The following is a 16,828-nucleotide window of genomic DNA, read 5'->3' on the forward strand; positions in this document are numbered from 1 at the left end:
CAGAGCTCCTAACCTTAACATTGAAGGTTTAGTTGCTCATGACTCAGAGAAAAAAACAAGGATTCTGAAAAACTATAAATTGCGGAATGAGGTATGATAGAAGAGAAGAGGCCCGAAGGGATGATTTTTTTTCTTTTATATCTAATCCTATTTAATATAAAATATATTTTCTAAAACTAAATAATATATTTTTCTATTTTAAAATAAAATAAAGTTTAAACAAAAATTAATAAAGATCTTCATTCGTGCGGGCCTTGAGGAGCTATGGGGACCATGTCTTGTCATTGGTGTGGTGCCTAACTTCATTAAAGTGAAGTTAGACTTGAGCTTGGCAGCGAGCAATTGGGCATGTTGATGATCACTATTCTGAAGTTAGGCCCCACCCTGGCAGCAAGCACTTGGAGGCTTTATTCATCTTCCGGCGCCTAACTTGAGAAAAACCAAGTTAGGCACCATCTTGACCATACAGAATGGAGAGAAAGGGTATATTATTATATATCGTTGGAAAGCTCTGGAAGTTAGCTTTCCATCCAATGCCACTAGAAGCACGTCAATTGGATCTCTGTAGCTCGAGGTATTTCTGTTGGAGTGCAAGGTGGTCGGGGTTAACAGCATCATTCACTTTCTCCCTTTTCTGCTACAAAACTCCGTCAAATCCATCCGAATGCTATCTGAAATAAACAGAATTACATACAACTCAAAGTAGCATTCATAGTGGCTAAAAAGTATTTAAATCTTGATTAAACTTAACAATTCCAATGCGAATTCACTAGGAAAAGATAGGAAAGATGCTTACGCATCACAACACCAAACTTGAATTGTTGCTTGTCTTCAAGCAACCAAAACTAATATAAATTTAGGATGTGAATTTGCATGAGAAGTGAGTACTCAATTAAGCTCCCGTCTCTTCTCAAAGTGAGGTTTATATACTATAACTCTGAATAGTTTTGGCATCTCACTATCCTTTGAATATGAGGAGTGTCATTGTCATTTGGAATTAGAATCCGAATAATATTATGAATTCTCTGGCCTTTATACTTTGGTTTAATCCTTAAACACAACAAATTTTCTTTCATTCTCTTTTCTTGGTGCTTTGCACCTTGAGTCTAGCCGTGACTTTAAATGCTTTGTCTCAAGCTTTATTTGACACAAAAACACCACAAGCACTTAACTGAGGAACTCTCTTTTGGTTCTGATTTTTCTTTCAGTTACTCCCAGACAGTGGTGCTCAAAGCCTTTGGCATACTCTGTTAAATGCACTTGATCTTGACTCTTAGTGCTCTGTCTCAAGAGTTACTTGACACATTTATACCACAAGCATATGATTAGGAAAACAACTCTTTGAGCTTTTAATCATGTCTGACCTCCCTAGTCATTGATGCTCAGAGCCTTGGACCTTGCTTTTATTTTTCTTTTGCTATTTCTTTTGCTTCAAGGATTAAGCTTTTGTTTACTTCAGAGAATTCATAATAGTTCTCTAAATTCTTGTTCCTCATACATCAACATCCTTTGATTCAAATTCAAATATGTACTATTCATATCATGCATTCAAAGTCACAGATAATACCACCACATTTAAGTAAATAAGACTACTCTTTAATATAAACTCAATTTCTCATGCAATACATCACTTCTTTTCTTTTCTTTTTTTTTAGATTCAAGCTCAGTGAACGGTACATGAGACATCTCTTCAATTAAAATAGAACCTAGGACTCAAGATTACTAAAGATCATGCAGACATTCAAGTAAAATAGCAGAAAACAGGAATATAACATAATAAGAACGAAAGAAAATATAGAATGAAAGGAACTCAACCACCTCAGTTATCCTAGTGGTCGTCTCATTCTTCAGGTTGTGCTCCTCCGTGAAGATGATTTGCCTCCCTTTGATGCCATTAAAATAAACAGAAAAGCCACAAGTGAAGCGACAACACCAAACTTAAAAGTTTGCTTGTCCTCAAGCAAAGAAAATCTGAAAACAGGGAGAGACCTAAAAAGTACACGGATGAGTAAAAACAACAATTTTTACAAAAGAAGAAGACAATAATAAAAGGACAAGAGAGGTTAAAATTAATTAAAATATTTTTTTGGATATATATATGTTTTATTATTTTATATATATATATATATATATATATATATATATATATATATATATATATATGGGGAACGAGGGGGGGTCACGGATGGGGTGGTATATATATATATATATAAAGGGGAGAGGGGCGTCTAACTTAGGAAGAGAGGCTGGCGCCTAACTTAAGGAAATCTTGCGCCTAACTTGAGGTGTTTATCTTCCCTAGCGCCTAACTTGAAGATAGAGGAGTTAGGCGCCAGGCCTCCCGTATGTGATGCCTCTCTTTGGTGCCTAACTTGGTAAAACTCAAGTTAGGCGCCACCCATCCAGTAGCAAACTTTAAATGGTACGCATGACTGGCGCCTAACTTCAAGGAGTGAAGTTAGGCGCCATCCCTCCAGCGGCTTCTCCGAATTGAATCTGTATGTGGCACCTAACTTCACCTTCTGAAGTTAGGCGCCACCCTGTCTGCAACATCTTCTTCTAGGCTGTCCGAAATTCTGTCTTAATATACCTGTTTCTGTTCTAATCACTCTGCATTATCCAAATACACGTAAAAAAAAGGAAAATAATAGAAACTCAAATAAAACTAAATAAATAAATAGAAAACATCAAAGTAAAAATCAAACTTAAGGATACGAAAACATTGGGTTGCTTCCCGACAAGTACTTCTTTATAGTCACTAGCTTGACAGTCAGCTCCTCTAGGGAGGAGGATCATAGGGGCTCAGCTCTTCACCCCTCACACGGTGAACTTCTTTTCTGTGCTCTCATGGATCAACTCTATATGCTTAAGAGACAGGATCTTATTCACTGTATGAGGCAGGATTGGGCATGCAGTGAATACCACCTTCATTCCCGGAGAGAAGTCTTCAGTGGGAATCTTTTTATTTCTCCATTCCTTGGGTATTTTCTTCTTTTTGAGAACCTCCTCCTTGGTGGATGATGCATTCTCGACACCAAACTTAGGTTTGATGTCAGGGGAAATTTTGTTGATTGTCACCAAAGGAGGTTTGAGTTGCAGATTCTGTTGTGCATCATTAAGGGGTTCTTGAAGGTTTGGATCAATAAGCTCCGTCTGCATGTACCTCTCTTCTTCACCTGCTGAACGTACATCTTTGAAGACATGAAAGACTAGTTGCTCATTATGCACTCTAAGCACTAATTCACCTTCTTCCACATCAATCAGAGCTCACCCATTGGCTAAGAATGGTCTTCCTAAGATTATAGAGGTATTCTCATCCTTTCCCGTGTCAAGAATCACAAAATCTGCTGGGAGGAAGAACTTACCCACTTTGAACAAGATATTATCTACTAATCCATATGCAGCCTTTAGAGATTTGTCTGCCATCTGTAATGCTATCCTTGTGGGTTGTGCCTCTTGGATTTGTAATTTCTTCATCACAGACAAGGGCATTAGATTTATGCTTGCACCAGATCACATAGGACTTTCTCAAAGGTGGTGCTCCCAATGGTACATAGAATTTGAAAGCTCCCTGGATCTGGCATCTTCCTTGGTCAGTTATTCTGAATTATAACACTACATTCCTTAGTCAATACCACTATCTCATCTCCCTTTAAAGGCTTCTTCTTTGACAACAACTCTTTCATGAATTTAACATAGAGAGGCATTTGCTCCAAAACCTTAGTAAAAGGAATATTGATTTGTAACTTTTTGAAAACTTCCAAGAACTTTGAAAACTGCTTGTCCTTGGTCTCCTTTTGAAGTCTCTGAGGATATGGCATCTTAGGCTTGTACTCAGGAGCCTTAGACAATGTCGGATGTGTGTCAAGAGTAACTGGAAAAGGGTTGTCTGCACGCCTAGGAGGGGCGTGTACTACTGTGTCTTCAGTCTACTCTGGAGCTTCTTTTTCAACCGACTCCTCAGTAACTTGTGCTTTCGTACTTGCCACTTGTCCACTTATCAAGGTGATAGCCTTGCACTCCTCTCTTGGATTTGGAATTGTGTTACCAGGAAGGCTATTAGTAGTTCTTTGATCAATTTCATTAACTTTTGTGGCTAATTGACCCATTTGAATCTCCAAGTTCTTAATTGATGCTCTGGTTTCCTGTATAAAACTCGTCATTAGTGCTTCCAAATCAGTGTTCTTCTGTGATTGAGAATTTGTTTGCTAAGGTGGTTGTTGTTGAAATGACTGAAACTGGCGGTTATTAAAATTATTCTGTTGAAAATCGCCTTGAGAATTATTATTAAAATTCTGTGGCCTCTGAGGTTGCTCTCTCCACCCTAAATTTGGGTGATTTCTCCAACCCTGATTATAGGTCTTGGCATATGGATTATTATTGGGTTTTCTAGGAGTATTCCCCATATAGTTGACCTGTTCAGAAGGAAATTGAGCATAGTCATAGTTCTCACCTTGCATGAAGCTACCATTCATGTCATAAGGACCCTCTTGAAGGAAATTCTGAGCATTAACAGCTGAAACCTGTATCTCACTCAAGTGTTAAGTAAGTATATTAATCTGTTGAGACATAACCTTGTTCTGAGCAAGAATAGCATCCAAGGTATCCACTTTCAAGACGCATTTCTTCTGAGGAGTCCCAGAGTTCACAAGATTCCTGCTAGAGGAGTAAAGATATTGGTTGTTAGCAAGCAATTCAATAAGCTCAGTAGTCTCTTCAGGCGTTTTCTTCATGTGTAATGAACCACCTGCAGAATTATCTAAACACATTTTGGACATTTCACATAAGCCCTCATAAAAGATCTCCAGCTGAGTCTATTTAGAAAACATGTCAGGGGGGCATTGCCTGGTCAGCAGCTTGTACTTCTCCCAGGCTTCATGGAGGGTCTCACCATCTCTCTGCTTGAAGGTCTAAACCTCCACCCTTAGCTTAGTCAGCTTCTGTGGCAGGAAGAATTTGGACAAAAATCCAGTAACTACCTTATCCCAAGTGTTCAGGCTCTCCTTGGGCTGAGAATCTAGCCACAGCTTTGCTATATCCCTCACAGCAAATGGAAAGAGCATGAGCTTGTAAACCTCAGGATTCACTCCATTCATTTTTACAGTATCGCAAATCTACAGGAAATTACAAATAAATTGGTTTGGATCTTCCTGCGGGAGTCCATGATGCTGATAATTCTGTTGCACCAAAGTGACTAACTGAGGCTTCAGCTCAAAGTTGTTTGCAGCTATAAGAGGCACCACAATACTGTTCCCATTGATATCTGGATTGGTGGCAGTGTATGAGCCAAGTACTCTTCTAGGTTGTTCATTCTCATTCAGATTTGCCACATTGGCATTAACAGTACGATTATGATCCATAATGGACTCTGCAGCTTCCCTTTCAAAGCTCTCACTTAGATTTTCACTAGCCTTGTCAAGTCTAGCTTGTTGCAAGCGTCACCTCAAAGTCCTTTCATGTTCAGGATCAAAATCTATAAGAGGTTCCTTGTCTCTGTTCCTACTCATAAACAAACAGAAAATAAGAAAAGTTGGATTTCCTACGTTAGAGTGTAGACAATTCCCAGCGAAGTAACCTGTGTAAAGAAATAAAATAAAATACTAAACACTTAAAGCAAGAAATTCTCAAAAATTGCAATTAAAAGTAAGCTAAAAAATTCAAAATTTATAAAAAAAAATTAAACAGGAAAATTAAAATAAAATTAACTAGGTAACACCAAACTTAATTTCAGAAATTAAGGAAAAATAATAGCACTAAATTATTGAAAATTATAGAGAAAAATTAAATAAAATTAAAGCTAAAACACCTAATCTAAGCAATCAAACAACTTATAGTTGTCAATCACAGTCAATCCCCGGCAACGGCGCCAAAAACTTGGTGCGAAATTTATAACCCACAAACTAACCGACAAGTGCACCGGGTCGTACCAAGTAGTACTTCAAGTGAATGAGGGTCGATCTCACGAGAATTGATGGACTAAGCAACAATGATTGCGTGATTTACTTAGTTAGACAAACAGAAAATGGTGTTTTGAGAGTTCAAAAGCATTAACAGTAAATTCAGAATATCAAAAAGCAAGCAGTAAACGGTTTGTGAAATATATGGAGAAAACAGTTAAGGTTTCAGAGATATTTATTTTTTGGATTAACTTTTCTTACCAACTACTTTAATCATGCAAGATTCAATTCATGGCAAACTATATGTGACTAAACCCTAAATCCTTAGACCTTTTTAGTCTCCTCTAACCTTCATCAACCGCCAATTTCTTGGTCACTTGATTCCAATTAGAGGGTTAAGTTCAATTCTAGTTTATCTTCCACAGAAATCCTAATTATCCAAATATAAGAGAATTATATGTCACATATCCCGTTAAGTCTAGATAATTAGAAATTTAGGAGAGTTCAAGCTGTTGTTCAAGCAAAGAGCTTTTCCAAGTTTTACAAGAACTCAATTAGAACAAGGGTCATACTTCCGTTCCACCCAGATTCATAAGATAAAGAACGAAAACAATTCTTGAAATTGAAATCAATACATGAATTAAAATAGAACAGTAATAGTATTAATTCATAGAATAAACAGAGCTCCTAACCTTAACTGTGGAGGTTTAGTTGCTCATGGCTCAGAGATAAAAACAAGAATTCTGAAAAACTGTAAATTGCGGAATGAGGTATGAGAGAAGAGAAGAGGCCTGAAGGGCTGATTCTTTTCCCTTTTATATCTAATCCTAATTAATGTAAAATATATTTTCTAAAACTAAATAATATCTTTTCCTATTTTAAAATAAAATAAAGTTTAATAAAAAATTAATAAAGATCTTCGTGCGGGCCTTGAGGAGCTGTGGGGACCATGTCTTGTCATTGGTGTGGTGCCTAACTTCCCTAAAGTGAAGTTAGACTTGAGTTTGGCAGCGAGCAATTGGGCGTGTTGATGATCACTAGCGCCTAACGTGCCACCCTGGCAGCAAGCACTTGGAGGCTTTGTTCATCTTCTGGTGCCTAACTTGAGAAAAACCAAGTTAGGCACCATCTTGACCGCTCAGAATGGAGAAAAATGGTATACTATTATACATCGTTGGAAAGCTCTGGAAGTTAGTTTCCCAGTGCCACTAGAATCACGTCAATTAGACCTCTGTAACTCGAGTTATTTCTGTTGGAGTGCAAGAAGATCGGGGTTGACAGCATCATTCACTTTCTCCCTTTTCTGCTACAAAACTCCGTGAAATCCATCTGAATACTACCTGAAATAAACAGAATTGCACGCAACTCAAAGTAGAATTCGTAGTGGCTAAAAAGTATTTAAATCTTGATTAAACTTAACAATTCCAATGCAAATTCACTAGGAAAAGATAGGAAAGATGCTCATGCATCACCTTCCCTATAACCACCCTTTTCAAATTAAAATAAACACAAACAACTCTCAATAAGAAAACGAGAGAAAGAGAGAGAACATATGTTATATGATATGTAAGGCAACCAAGGATGGTTGCAACGAAAACGATGTTGCGCTGAATTGAAAAAGATTACGGCTCTATAGGGGACTCCATTCCGATAATGGATGTTAGACTAATTTGTGAAGGAGATGTGGTGGTTGGGAGGGGAGGATTTTTCAATCCCACACGATGCTCTGGTTGCCTGTTGGTGCTGCAGGCAAACAAGACAGAGAGGACGGAGGAAAGATTTAACCTCTGATTGGAACTACTGTATTAGGATGTCATTGCTAGCCGAAAAGGGAGGTTCACATCAATTCCAGATTCAATTGGGATTAATGCTCGGCTTGGTGGTTTGTGACTTCGGTGGTATACCTATTGGCCTGTTAGAAGATGTTGTTGATTTTTGCCGTGCGACGAGCAGATTCTGGATAGCTAGGTAGGGGGCATGTGGACCAAGTTGAGGGAAGTTGGTTGAAGCTTTTGAGAGTTGTTGCCATGTGAGTAAGTTTATTGCCACCACGTAGAACCTAGATGAAGCCACTATGAGGCAACTCAACTTGGATATTTTGGATATCTTGTAGAATAGTGTCAATTTTCATAGCTCTTCTTCAGATTTGATTACTTCGACCAAGGTAAGGTAGTCAGATTCTATAATTATATTCTTGAAATCCACTTTTTTAACTAGGATTAATGCTTCCTTTGTTGCCCAGGCCTCTGCCAAGATGCTAGTGATTGACTTGAATTTAGATATAGATCCACCTTTGATATCCCCTTTTCAGTCTCTAACAACAACTACTGTTGTTGCTGCTGCTTCATTTGTGTATTTAGAAAAGGCAGCGTCGATGTTAATTTTGAGTTTAGGCTGGGGCCTTCACTTGATAGGTAATTTGCATCTTGTCCTTTGACTCTGAAACTGGTTGCTGGTTGTTCTATTTGCTTTGTTAAGATTCTGCTCCTGAATTACTATTGAGAATATGGTACCTAGAGGATCAGGATTCGAATGGTTGAATACTGCATCATTTCTAGTTTTTCAGATAGTCCATATTAGATGCCAAAATTTACTCCATCTCTCTTTTTTATCCTGTGTTAAATTTGAGTTAATTTTTTCTAAAAATATCTTGCAGCCAAATTTCCAGTGAAGTAACTAATTCCTTTGTTGGGACACACTGAATTTGTGAACCAAGCCATGTGGCTCTAGTCCACTCGCACAATAGCTAACATATTTCGTAGTCTCAGCCTCTTACATACAAATAGGACAAAGACAATTTTAGTTATTTTTTTAATAAATTTTCTCTTATTAGTATCATGTCGTTAGCTACTTTCCAAAAGAACATTTTGATCTTTTGTGGTACTTACATGTCCCATATTTCTTTTCATAGCTCCTTCGAATATGTGCTTGTTGTTGCTATGTTTTGTGCTCCCTTCTTTTCCTCTTCTTTAATTACTATATGATTGCCCATTTTGATCATATAAATTACCATCTTTCTTGTGAGGATATAGAAGAGTACATTTCTTATTATTTTGCTAATCGAGGTACTCAAGATTTTGTCACTAATATGTTGAGGAAACATGGTTCTAATCATAAGGACATCCCACTCTCTATTTGAATAAATAATATCTTTGATTTTTCCTATGTACAAGGTGTTGAAACTCCCATATATCCAATTGTCATCTCATAAATCTATATTGTCTTTTTTTCCAAACTCTACTTGCCATTCCTCCTTTAGAAATCCCTTCCTTCTGGGATACTTTTCCATATCCAAGTTGATTATTTTTTGTTATTATGGCTCTCTAGAAAATTGAATTAGGATAGTAAATAGCTTTCAAAACCTTCATCCATAAATTTTCTGGGTTCTTGCTAATTTTCCATGCTTGTTTTGCTAATTGTGTTGTGTTTTAATGAACAAATTCCTTTAACCCAAACCCTCTTTCCTTCTTGCTGACACAAACATATTCCCAATTTTTTCAGTGTATTCCCTTATTCTTTCATGCTGACCTCTGGTGCGCAAATTTGTAGCTCGCACAACTGAACCAGCAAGTGTACTGGGTCGTCCAAATAATACCTCAGGGGAGTGAGGGTCGAATCCCACGAGGATTTCCAGATTGAGCAAGCTGTGGTTATCCTGCAGATCTTAGTCAGGTGAATAGAAATATAGTTGTTGTTTGTAGTAGGTGCATAAACAAGCAATAATAATAACACGTAGAAACAGTAATAAAAGATCAGTTAAGGCTTCGGAGATGCTTCTTCTTCTAGATTAATACGTCATACTCACTACTCCAATGATGAATGATTCCTTCAATGGCAAGGCTATAAGTGATTAAGCTATTGGTCATGGTCATTAATCTCCTCAGGTCCAAACCAAACACCCAAACAGGCTAGATCAATCTAGGGGAGGGTGAAGCGCACGCACTTCAATTTGTTGATGATCCTACTCAAAACACCACCAACAAGGTCGGATCTTCTGGATCAGAGAATGATGCTCTATGATTCTAGCATTTAGAGCCACAGGAACCTCAGTTACCCTTGACTAACGAGGTTTTATGTCATATACTCCAATTAGCCCAGATAACTTGTTGGAACCCGTGATGCATTCTCAAGCTGTAGCTCAATACTATCCGGGTCAGGACTCGTAAGGAACTCATGTAGAATCGGGATACATAAGGATAAAGAATAACAATACATCATAGAATAGAATCAAACAAAGATTGAAGTAGAAAAGTAATTGCATTAATCCATAGGAATCAGCAGAGCTCCTAACCTTAACCTAGGAGGTTTAGTTGCTCATACTGTATAGAAAGTAACGTGTGATATGTTCTGAGGGGCTGAAGATCAAAAGTTTTTTTTAACAAAGGTGATCTTCCTTCTATTTATACTAATAACTAGACCTAAAAAGGACTTAATAATAATTAGAAATTACAAAAATGAAATAAACTAAGCTAATGGTGCGAAAATTCACTTTTGGGCCCACTTGGTGAGTGTTTGGGCTGAGCTTGGCTTCTAACTTGAAGGAGTGGGCATTGGACGCCCACTAGGGAGTGTCCATGCGGCTTCCTTGCTCCCCTTTGTGGTGTTGAACGCCAGTTTTGGGCGTTCAATGCCAACCTTGATCCTCTTGGGGCGTTGAACGCCCACTAGGGGGTAGTTTAGGCGTTTAACGCCCGTTTTGAGCTGTCCAAATCAAATAAAAGTATAAACTATTATATATTGCTGGAAAGCCCTGGAAGTTAGCTTTCCAATGCCATTAATAACGCGTCATTTGGACCTCTATAGCTCCAGAAATTCTTGTTTGAATGCATGGAGGTCAGAATCTGACAGCATCTGCTATGCTTTCCTTGCCTCTGAATCAGACTTTGCCAAAACTTGCTAAATTCACCCAAAATTTACCTAAAATCATAGAAAAAACACAAAATCTCAAAGTAGCATCTAAAAAGTAAATTTTGCATTAAAACCTACTAAAACATAATAAAACTTAACAAAACATACTGAAAACACTAAGAAAATAACATCAAAAAGCATATAAAATATCCGCTCATCAACCTCCTCCAGAATTTAACAATTTTTGCACATGGTCATTTACAGAAATTCTTAGGAAATCTTAGAACACTCATTGCATAAGTTGGACTAGATTGTATTACTAATTTGATAAGAACCTCTTTTTCTGCTTGGTTAAGGAGACTTTCTTTCCACCCTTGAATCTTATCAACTATTTTTTTCTTTATCCACCCTAACGATTTATTCTTTGATATTTTTTATTGAGCTGGTAATCCTATGTATTTTTCCAGATTGCCCCAAGTTAGTATCCCAAAGATTTCCTTGATATTTACTCTGGTCTAAAGAAAGGTGTCTTGGCCGAAGGTAATTCCTAATTTCTCCATATGCTTTAGTTATTTCCATGATAAACTTAATCCAATTTGTCCTAAAGCCGAAGGCTATCAAAACCTCTTCCAGGTAGTCTCGCTGCACTCTATCATGCGCTTTGTTTATGTCTAGTTTAATTGCCAGGACATGTGACCCCTTTTCCCCCTTTTCTTTATGCGTGAAATGCTTCTTGGACAATGACAATGTTATCTTGAATTAATCTCTCACCCACAAAAGCACTCTAAACTGGTGAAATGATCTAGTCCATGATTACCTTTGAGTCTGATAACTATCAATCTTGAAATGATCTTGTAAATGTAGTTGTAGTAGCTAATCGACCTCAGCTGGTTGAGGTTTTCAGCTTAATTAATTTTGGGGATAAGCACCACTTGAGTTTCATTGATCTCCTTTGGTAGTTTTTCATCTTTGAAGAAAGCTTTGATAACCTCACACACCTCTTTTGGAAAACTCCCTAGTATTTTTGCTAGAAAAATCCGTTGAACTATTTGGTCTAGGTGCCTTCATGCTTTCCATGCTAAAAGCTGCCTTTCTTATCTCCTCATCGGTAATTGCTTTCATGACTTTTCTATTCATGTCTTTTGTCATTCTTTTGGGGATTTTTCTTAGGCATTCTTTCATATCTACCCTACCTCTAGAGGTAAAAATATTGCGAAAATGACCTTCAATAAAATTCATAATTTGACTCGGCCCTTGAATCCATTCACCATTGTTGTTTCTTAGCCTGTCAATTATGTTACGATTTCTTCTTTGAATTGTTGAGGCATGGAAAAAAGCTGAGTTTTTATCTCTCCATCGAAACTATTTGAGCCTAGTCGTTTGGCCCTATTATTTCTCCTTTTGAACCCAGAGTTAGAAGATCGTGCTTTTTGCCTCTTGGATGAGGTGTTGCTATTGTGGTGTAAAGTCATAATTTTGGAGCAATTGTAGCTTGTTCTTCCACTTGATGATCTCTTTATCAACCCTCTTAAAGGTGCTTCTACTCCAATAGTTTAATTCTTTTCTGCAACTATTCATTTTTCCTAGGTATATCCCCCATTCTTCTTGGCTGTGAGTATCCTTATCCCAACCCATTTTGATGACTTCATTGCACTGATTATCCTCCTAATATGTTTCATACTTGAAGGTTTTGGGGATTTTCAATTCTGATTTCAGTTGTAGAAGTAAGGGACAATGGTCGGAGGATATTGCAGGGAGTGCAGTGAGGGTTGCGTTATCAAACAGTTCACTCCATCTCCAATTAACCAGGGTGAGGTCAATCCTTTCTCTAATTACAACACCATCTATTGGATTGCTAAACCAGGTGAACTTGTTTCCTTTGAGCTCCATGTCCATCAAAGCTTTGTAATTGACAAACTTTTTGAATTCTTCAAGTTGGATTCTTGACTTTGACATATTTTCAACCTTTTCTTTCTGGCTAAGCACTTCATTAAAGTCACCTAAGAAACATTTAGGCTCGTCTGTGATATTATTATTTGCTAAAATTATTTTCCATAGTTGCCTTCTTTTTTTGGAGGTCGAGTTGCCATAAATAAAAGTGCACTTCCTATAATATTTCTTTTCATCTTTAATCCAAGTGGAAACAAAATTCTGGCACCAAGAACAAATAGTAATATCCATATTTTTTTCATACCGAAGCCTATGAACAAATCCCAAGGTTCCATGCAAATAAAGTCATCAAACTGCAGCATCTTGCTAATTCTCCTAATCATATCCTTCTTAGCTCTAGTATCGATAAGGAATAAAATGGCTAGCTTGTTCTATCTACATAGACATTTTAATTCGAAAATTGTCGCAGCTACCGCCATAGTTCCAACTTAAGATTTTCATGACTGGGTGGGGGCATGATTTGGTACGACTCCTCATTATTGTCAGTGTCTATGCCATCGTCTGCCTTATGTCCTATGATACCTCCTCTGCTACTCATAACTTCAGTGAAAAAGAACTGGATTTATTTTAGCTCTTTTGTGTTGCTCCATTTTTGCTGCATTTATGCTTCCTCCAAACTCAATCATCATCATTTGCTCTTCTGGTATCATGTTTATTTTTCTCTTCAAATGCATTCCTCTCTCTACGTTCCCAATCATCTCCTCTTCCCATTTGTTATTGATCTTGCTACATATAACTCTATTACCCTTATCTTCATCTTCATCTTCAGACACTTGCTCCACATAGTAAAGACCACCCTCACTGTCCTTATGTATTTGCTTCTCCTTATTTTTCTTCGGTGTCTCATTTGTTTTTATGTCTCTCATTTTTCACATTCTATCAGCATTGAGTACTTTTTTCGTTTTAATGTCATGAGTTAGAATTGACATTATTTGAAGCTCGTTACCTCCCTTCTTACTCTCTCAGTATGTTTCTCTTGTAGATTTGCATGGGTTTTTGCTACTTCTTTCTTTGGGATCCGTTGGCCCATGGTTATGATTTTTTTCCTTCTTTGGGGGGCTATGTTTCTCCATCTTCTGTTCTTTTTTTTTTGTTGTGCTAAGTTAATTTGGCTCTCCTCATTGATGAGCAGATATTTTATACGCTCTTTGGCATTGCTTTCATATCATTTTTAGTATGTTTTGTTTAGTTTTTATTAAGTTTTTATAGGTTTTAGTGTTAAATTCATATTTTTGGATTCTACTTTGAGTTTTTATGTTTTTGTACAATTTCAGGTATTTTCTGGCTAAAATTGAGGAGTTGGAATAAAAGTCTGATTCAGAGACAGAGAAAGCACTGCAGATGCTGTCCGGATCTGACCTTCTTGCAGTTGGAAGAGCTTTTCTGGAGCTATAGAAGTCCAAATTGAATGTTCTCAACGGCTATGGAAAGCTGACTTCCAGAGCTTTCCAACAATCTATGATAGTTTGTACTTTTCTTCAGATTAGAAGGCCCAAAACTGGCATCCAACGCCAGTCTTCTGCCCCCTTCAGGCGTTCAGTGCCCAAGGAGTAGAGACGAGCGTCCAAACTCCCAAAGAGGATCCCCTAGCCAGCGTTCAATGTCCTAGAGGCATCATAGCATGTGGATCTCATCAAAACTCAGCCCAAACACTCACCAAGTGAACCCTAGGAGTGGATTTTAGCACTAAAAAGATTATTTTACCCTTACTAGTCATTTGTTTAGTATTTAAGGGATTAGATTTATGTTATTCAGATATACATCATGAAGGATGCACACCATATTTCATTTACCACTGTATTTCCTTTTAGTAGGAGTTTCTAAAGCTCTTAGGTTGAGGGGAGGGCCCTGCTGAATCCTATGAATTAATAAAAGTATTACTGTTTCTCTTCGATCCGTATTTGATTTAATTCTAAGATGCATACTCGTTCTTCAACATGGTGAATAGGATGACCAGTGACAGTCATCTCTTTTTATCATACTAGGACTGCGTGCCTGACAACCACCCGTGTCTACTTGGGTTCGTGTAAATACGTGACTGGAAAGCACAAACCACCAGCTTGATTATACATCTCTCAGACGGCTAATCCACGACTTCGTTGAGGACTTCTCGAGACACCATTTCAGCTGATTTTTGGGGAGATTAGGGTCTCTGTGGTAGAGGCTAAAACACAAAGAAGCAGTATTCTCTGATCCGGAAGATTCGACCTTGTCTATGACGTTTTGAGTAGGATCGCCAGGAGAATGAACTGCTAGAGCTTCACCCTCCGTCAGATTGGATGACCACGGCCAATGGCGTTTGATTTGGAGCAGAGGAGATTGACAACCATGGCCCATGGCGTTGATCACATACAGCCTGCCATAGAAGAAATCACTCACAAGCAAAGAGGACAGTATTACCAGAGTTAATTCAGAAAGACAAAGTACCTCCAATCCTTAACCATATTCCTATCACTGATTGCCCTTGCATCAATCCAACAAAGTTCTAATTCACCTGACTAAGACCTGCAAGATAACCATAGCTTGCTTCAAGCCACAATCCTCGTGGGATCGACCCTGACTGCTCAGGTATTACTTGAACGACCCAATGCACTTGCTGGTACAGCTGTACGAAGGTGTGGGGATTCGTGCACCATTCATCATGGCTACTTTTATTTTGTTAATGGGCCCTAGTTCATGGGATGACCCATTTTTTTGTTATCATCAAAGAAGCTTCTTCCTTCTTCTTAAGTTTCTCTTTTTTTGCTTGCTGTGACCTCTTTCAGATCTTTGATTGCACTTCTCAGCTCATGGATAAACTCTCATTCTTTCTCACCTGTCGCTAAACTTGTGCAGGTTGCTTTCGTGCCTCTTCATTGCCACTGATTTATAATTTTTCTTGGAAGGTATTTCTTCAAGATGTGACCTCCTCCTTTGATTTACCTCTTATCCTTTAGTCATTACTTCTATCTTTTATCTGCTAGTCTCTAGTGTTCACTCCTCATATGGGATTGCTCCTTTGCGCCTAAGGTCCTCCTTTTCCAGTGATTTGCTACTCATCTTTGCTTTCACCTTCCACGTCTCTCCATCCACTTCGTGTGTTTTCTTCATCATCTTGGGCCTCATCATCCTGGGTATCTTCTTTCATTTCACTGTCTTCTTGCTCCACTTGAACAATCTGATTTAGGACTGTCAAATAGGCTAATCCGGCCCATATAGGCCCAACCCATTTAAGTTCGTGGATTAAATGGGTTGGCTCATTTAAATCCACTTTATTCATGGCCCATAATTTTTCAATCAGAACCGTTTATGGCCAACCCGAAGGTTAAATGAGCTGGTCCGTTTACCTTTTTATTTTATTTTTTGAAAAATATTTTGACAAAAAAATATCACTTTTAGGTCAAAAACCTTAAACAAACAGTATTTCTTTTGATAGGTCAATTTTTTGGGTCGGATCAAAGAAAATATTAGCCGAAAGTGCTACTTTTTATGAAAAAATATAAAAAAAACAAAACGGGTCATTTGTTTAGCCCATGGGCTAGCTCAATTAACTCTTCATTTTAATGGGATTAATTTTAGAGGCAAAACCCGCCCGTTTAAACGGATAAATGGGCTGGCTCGATGGGTTTAGCCCATTTTAACAGCCCTAATATGATTCTAACCTTCTATACTCACTGTGTATTCTTGGGTCTGGTTCTATATCCCTTTGCCTTTTTCTTCTATTCTTGGTTGTATGTTGCATGACCTGCTGACTCCTAGACTTAAAAAATATTTTGTTTCTATAGGATCCCAGCTTACCATTGTCATAGTCTTGCTATAGTTCTTCTTGTCATGCCCTATAACTCAACAATTGTAACAATAATATTCTAATAACTTCTCATACCTGAAACTGATCCATGTGTCTGATGCCATCCAAAACCCAGTCGCTAGAGGTTCTGAGATATCAATCATTGTTTTGAATCTGAGAAAATATTTTAACAAGATTCTCTCCTTCCTTGGGTCTTTAACTTCCATAAAAATCCCTACTTTTTTTCCCTAAGAAAACTGTTGTCTCCTCTTTCATGTGCTCTTCTGGGAGTCCAAGGATTTGAATCCATATTTTCAAAAAGTTATGGTTCACTTCAAATATAGACTCCACCTGTGACCATTTTCGC

The sequence above is a fragment of the Arachis ipaensis genome, chromosome B1 (genome assembly GCF_059453495.1).
Source record: "Arachis ipaensis isolate K30076 ecotype BB chromosome B1, ASM5945349v1, whole genome shotgun sequence".
In the NCBI taxonomy this organism is placed as follows: Eukaryota; Viridiplantae; Streptophyta; class Magnoliopsida; order Fabales; family Fabaceae; genus Arachis; species Arachis ipaensis.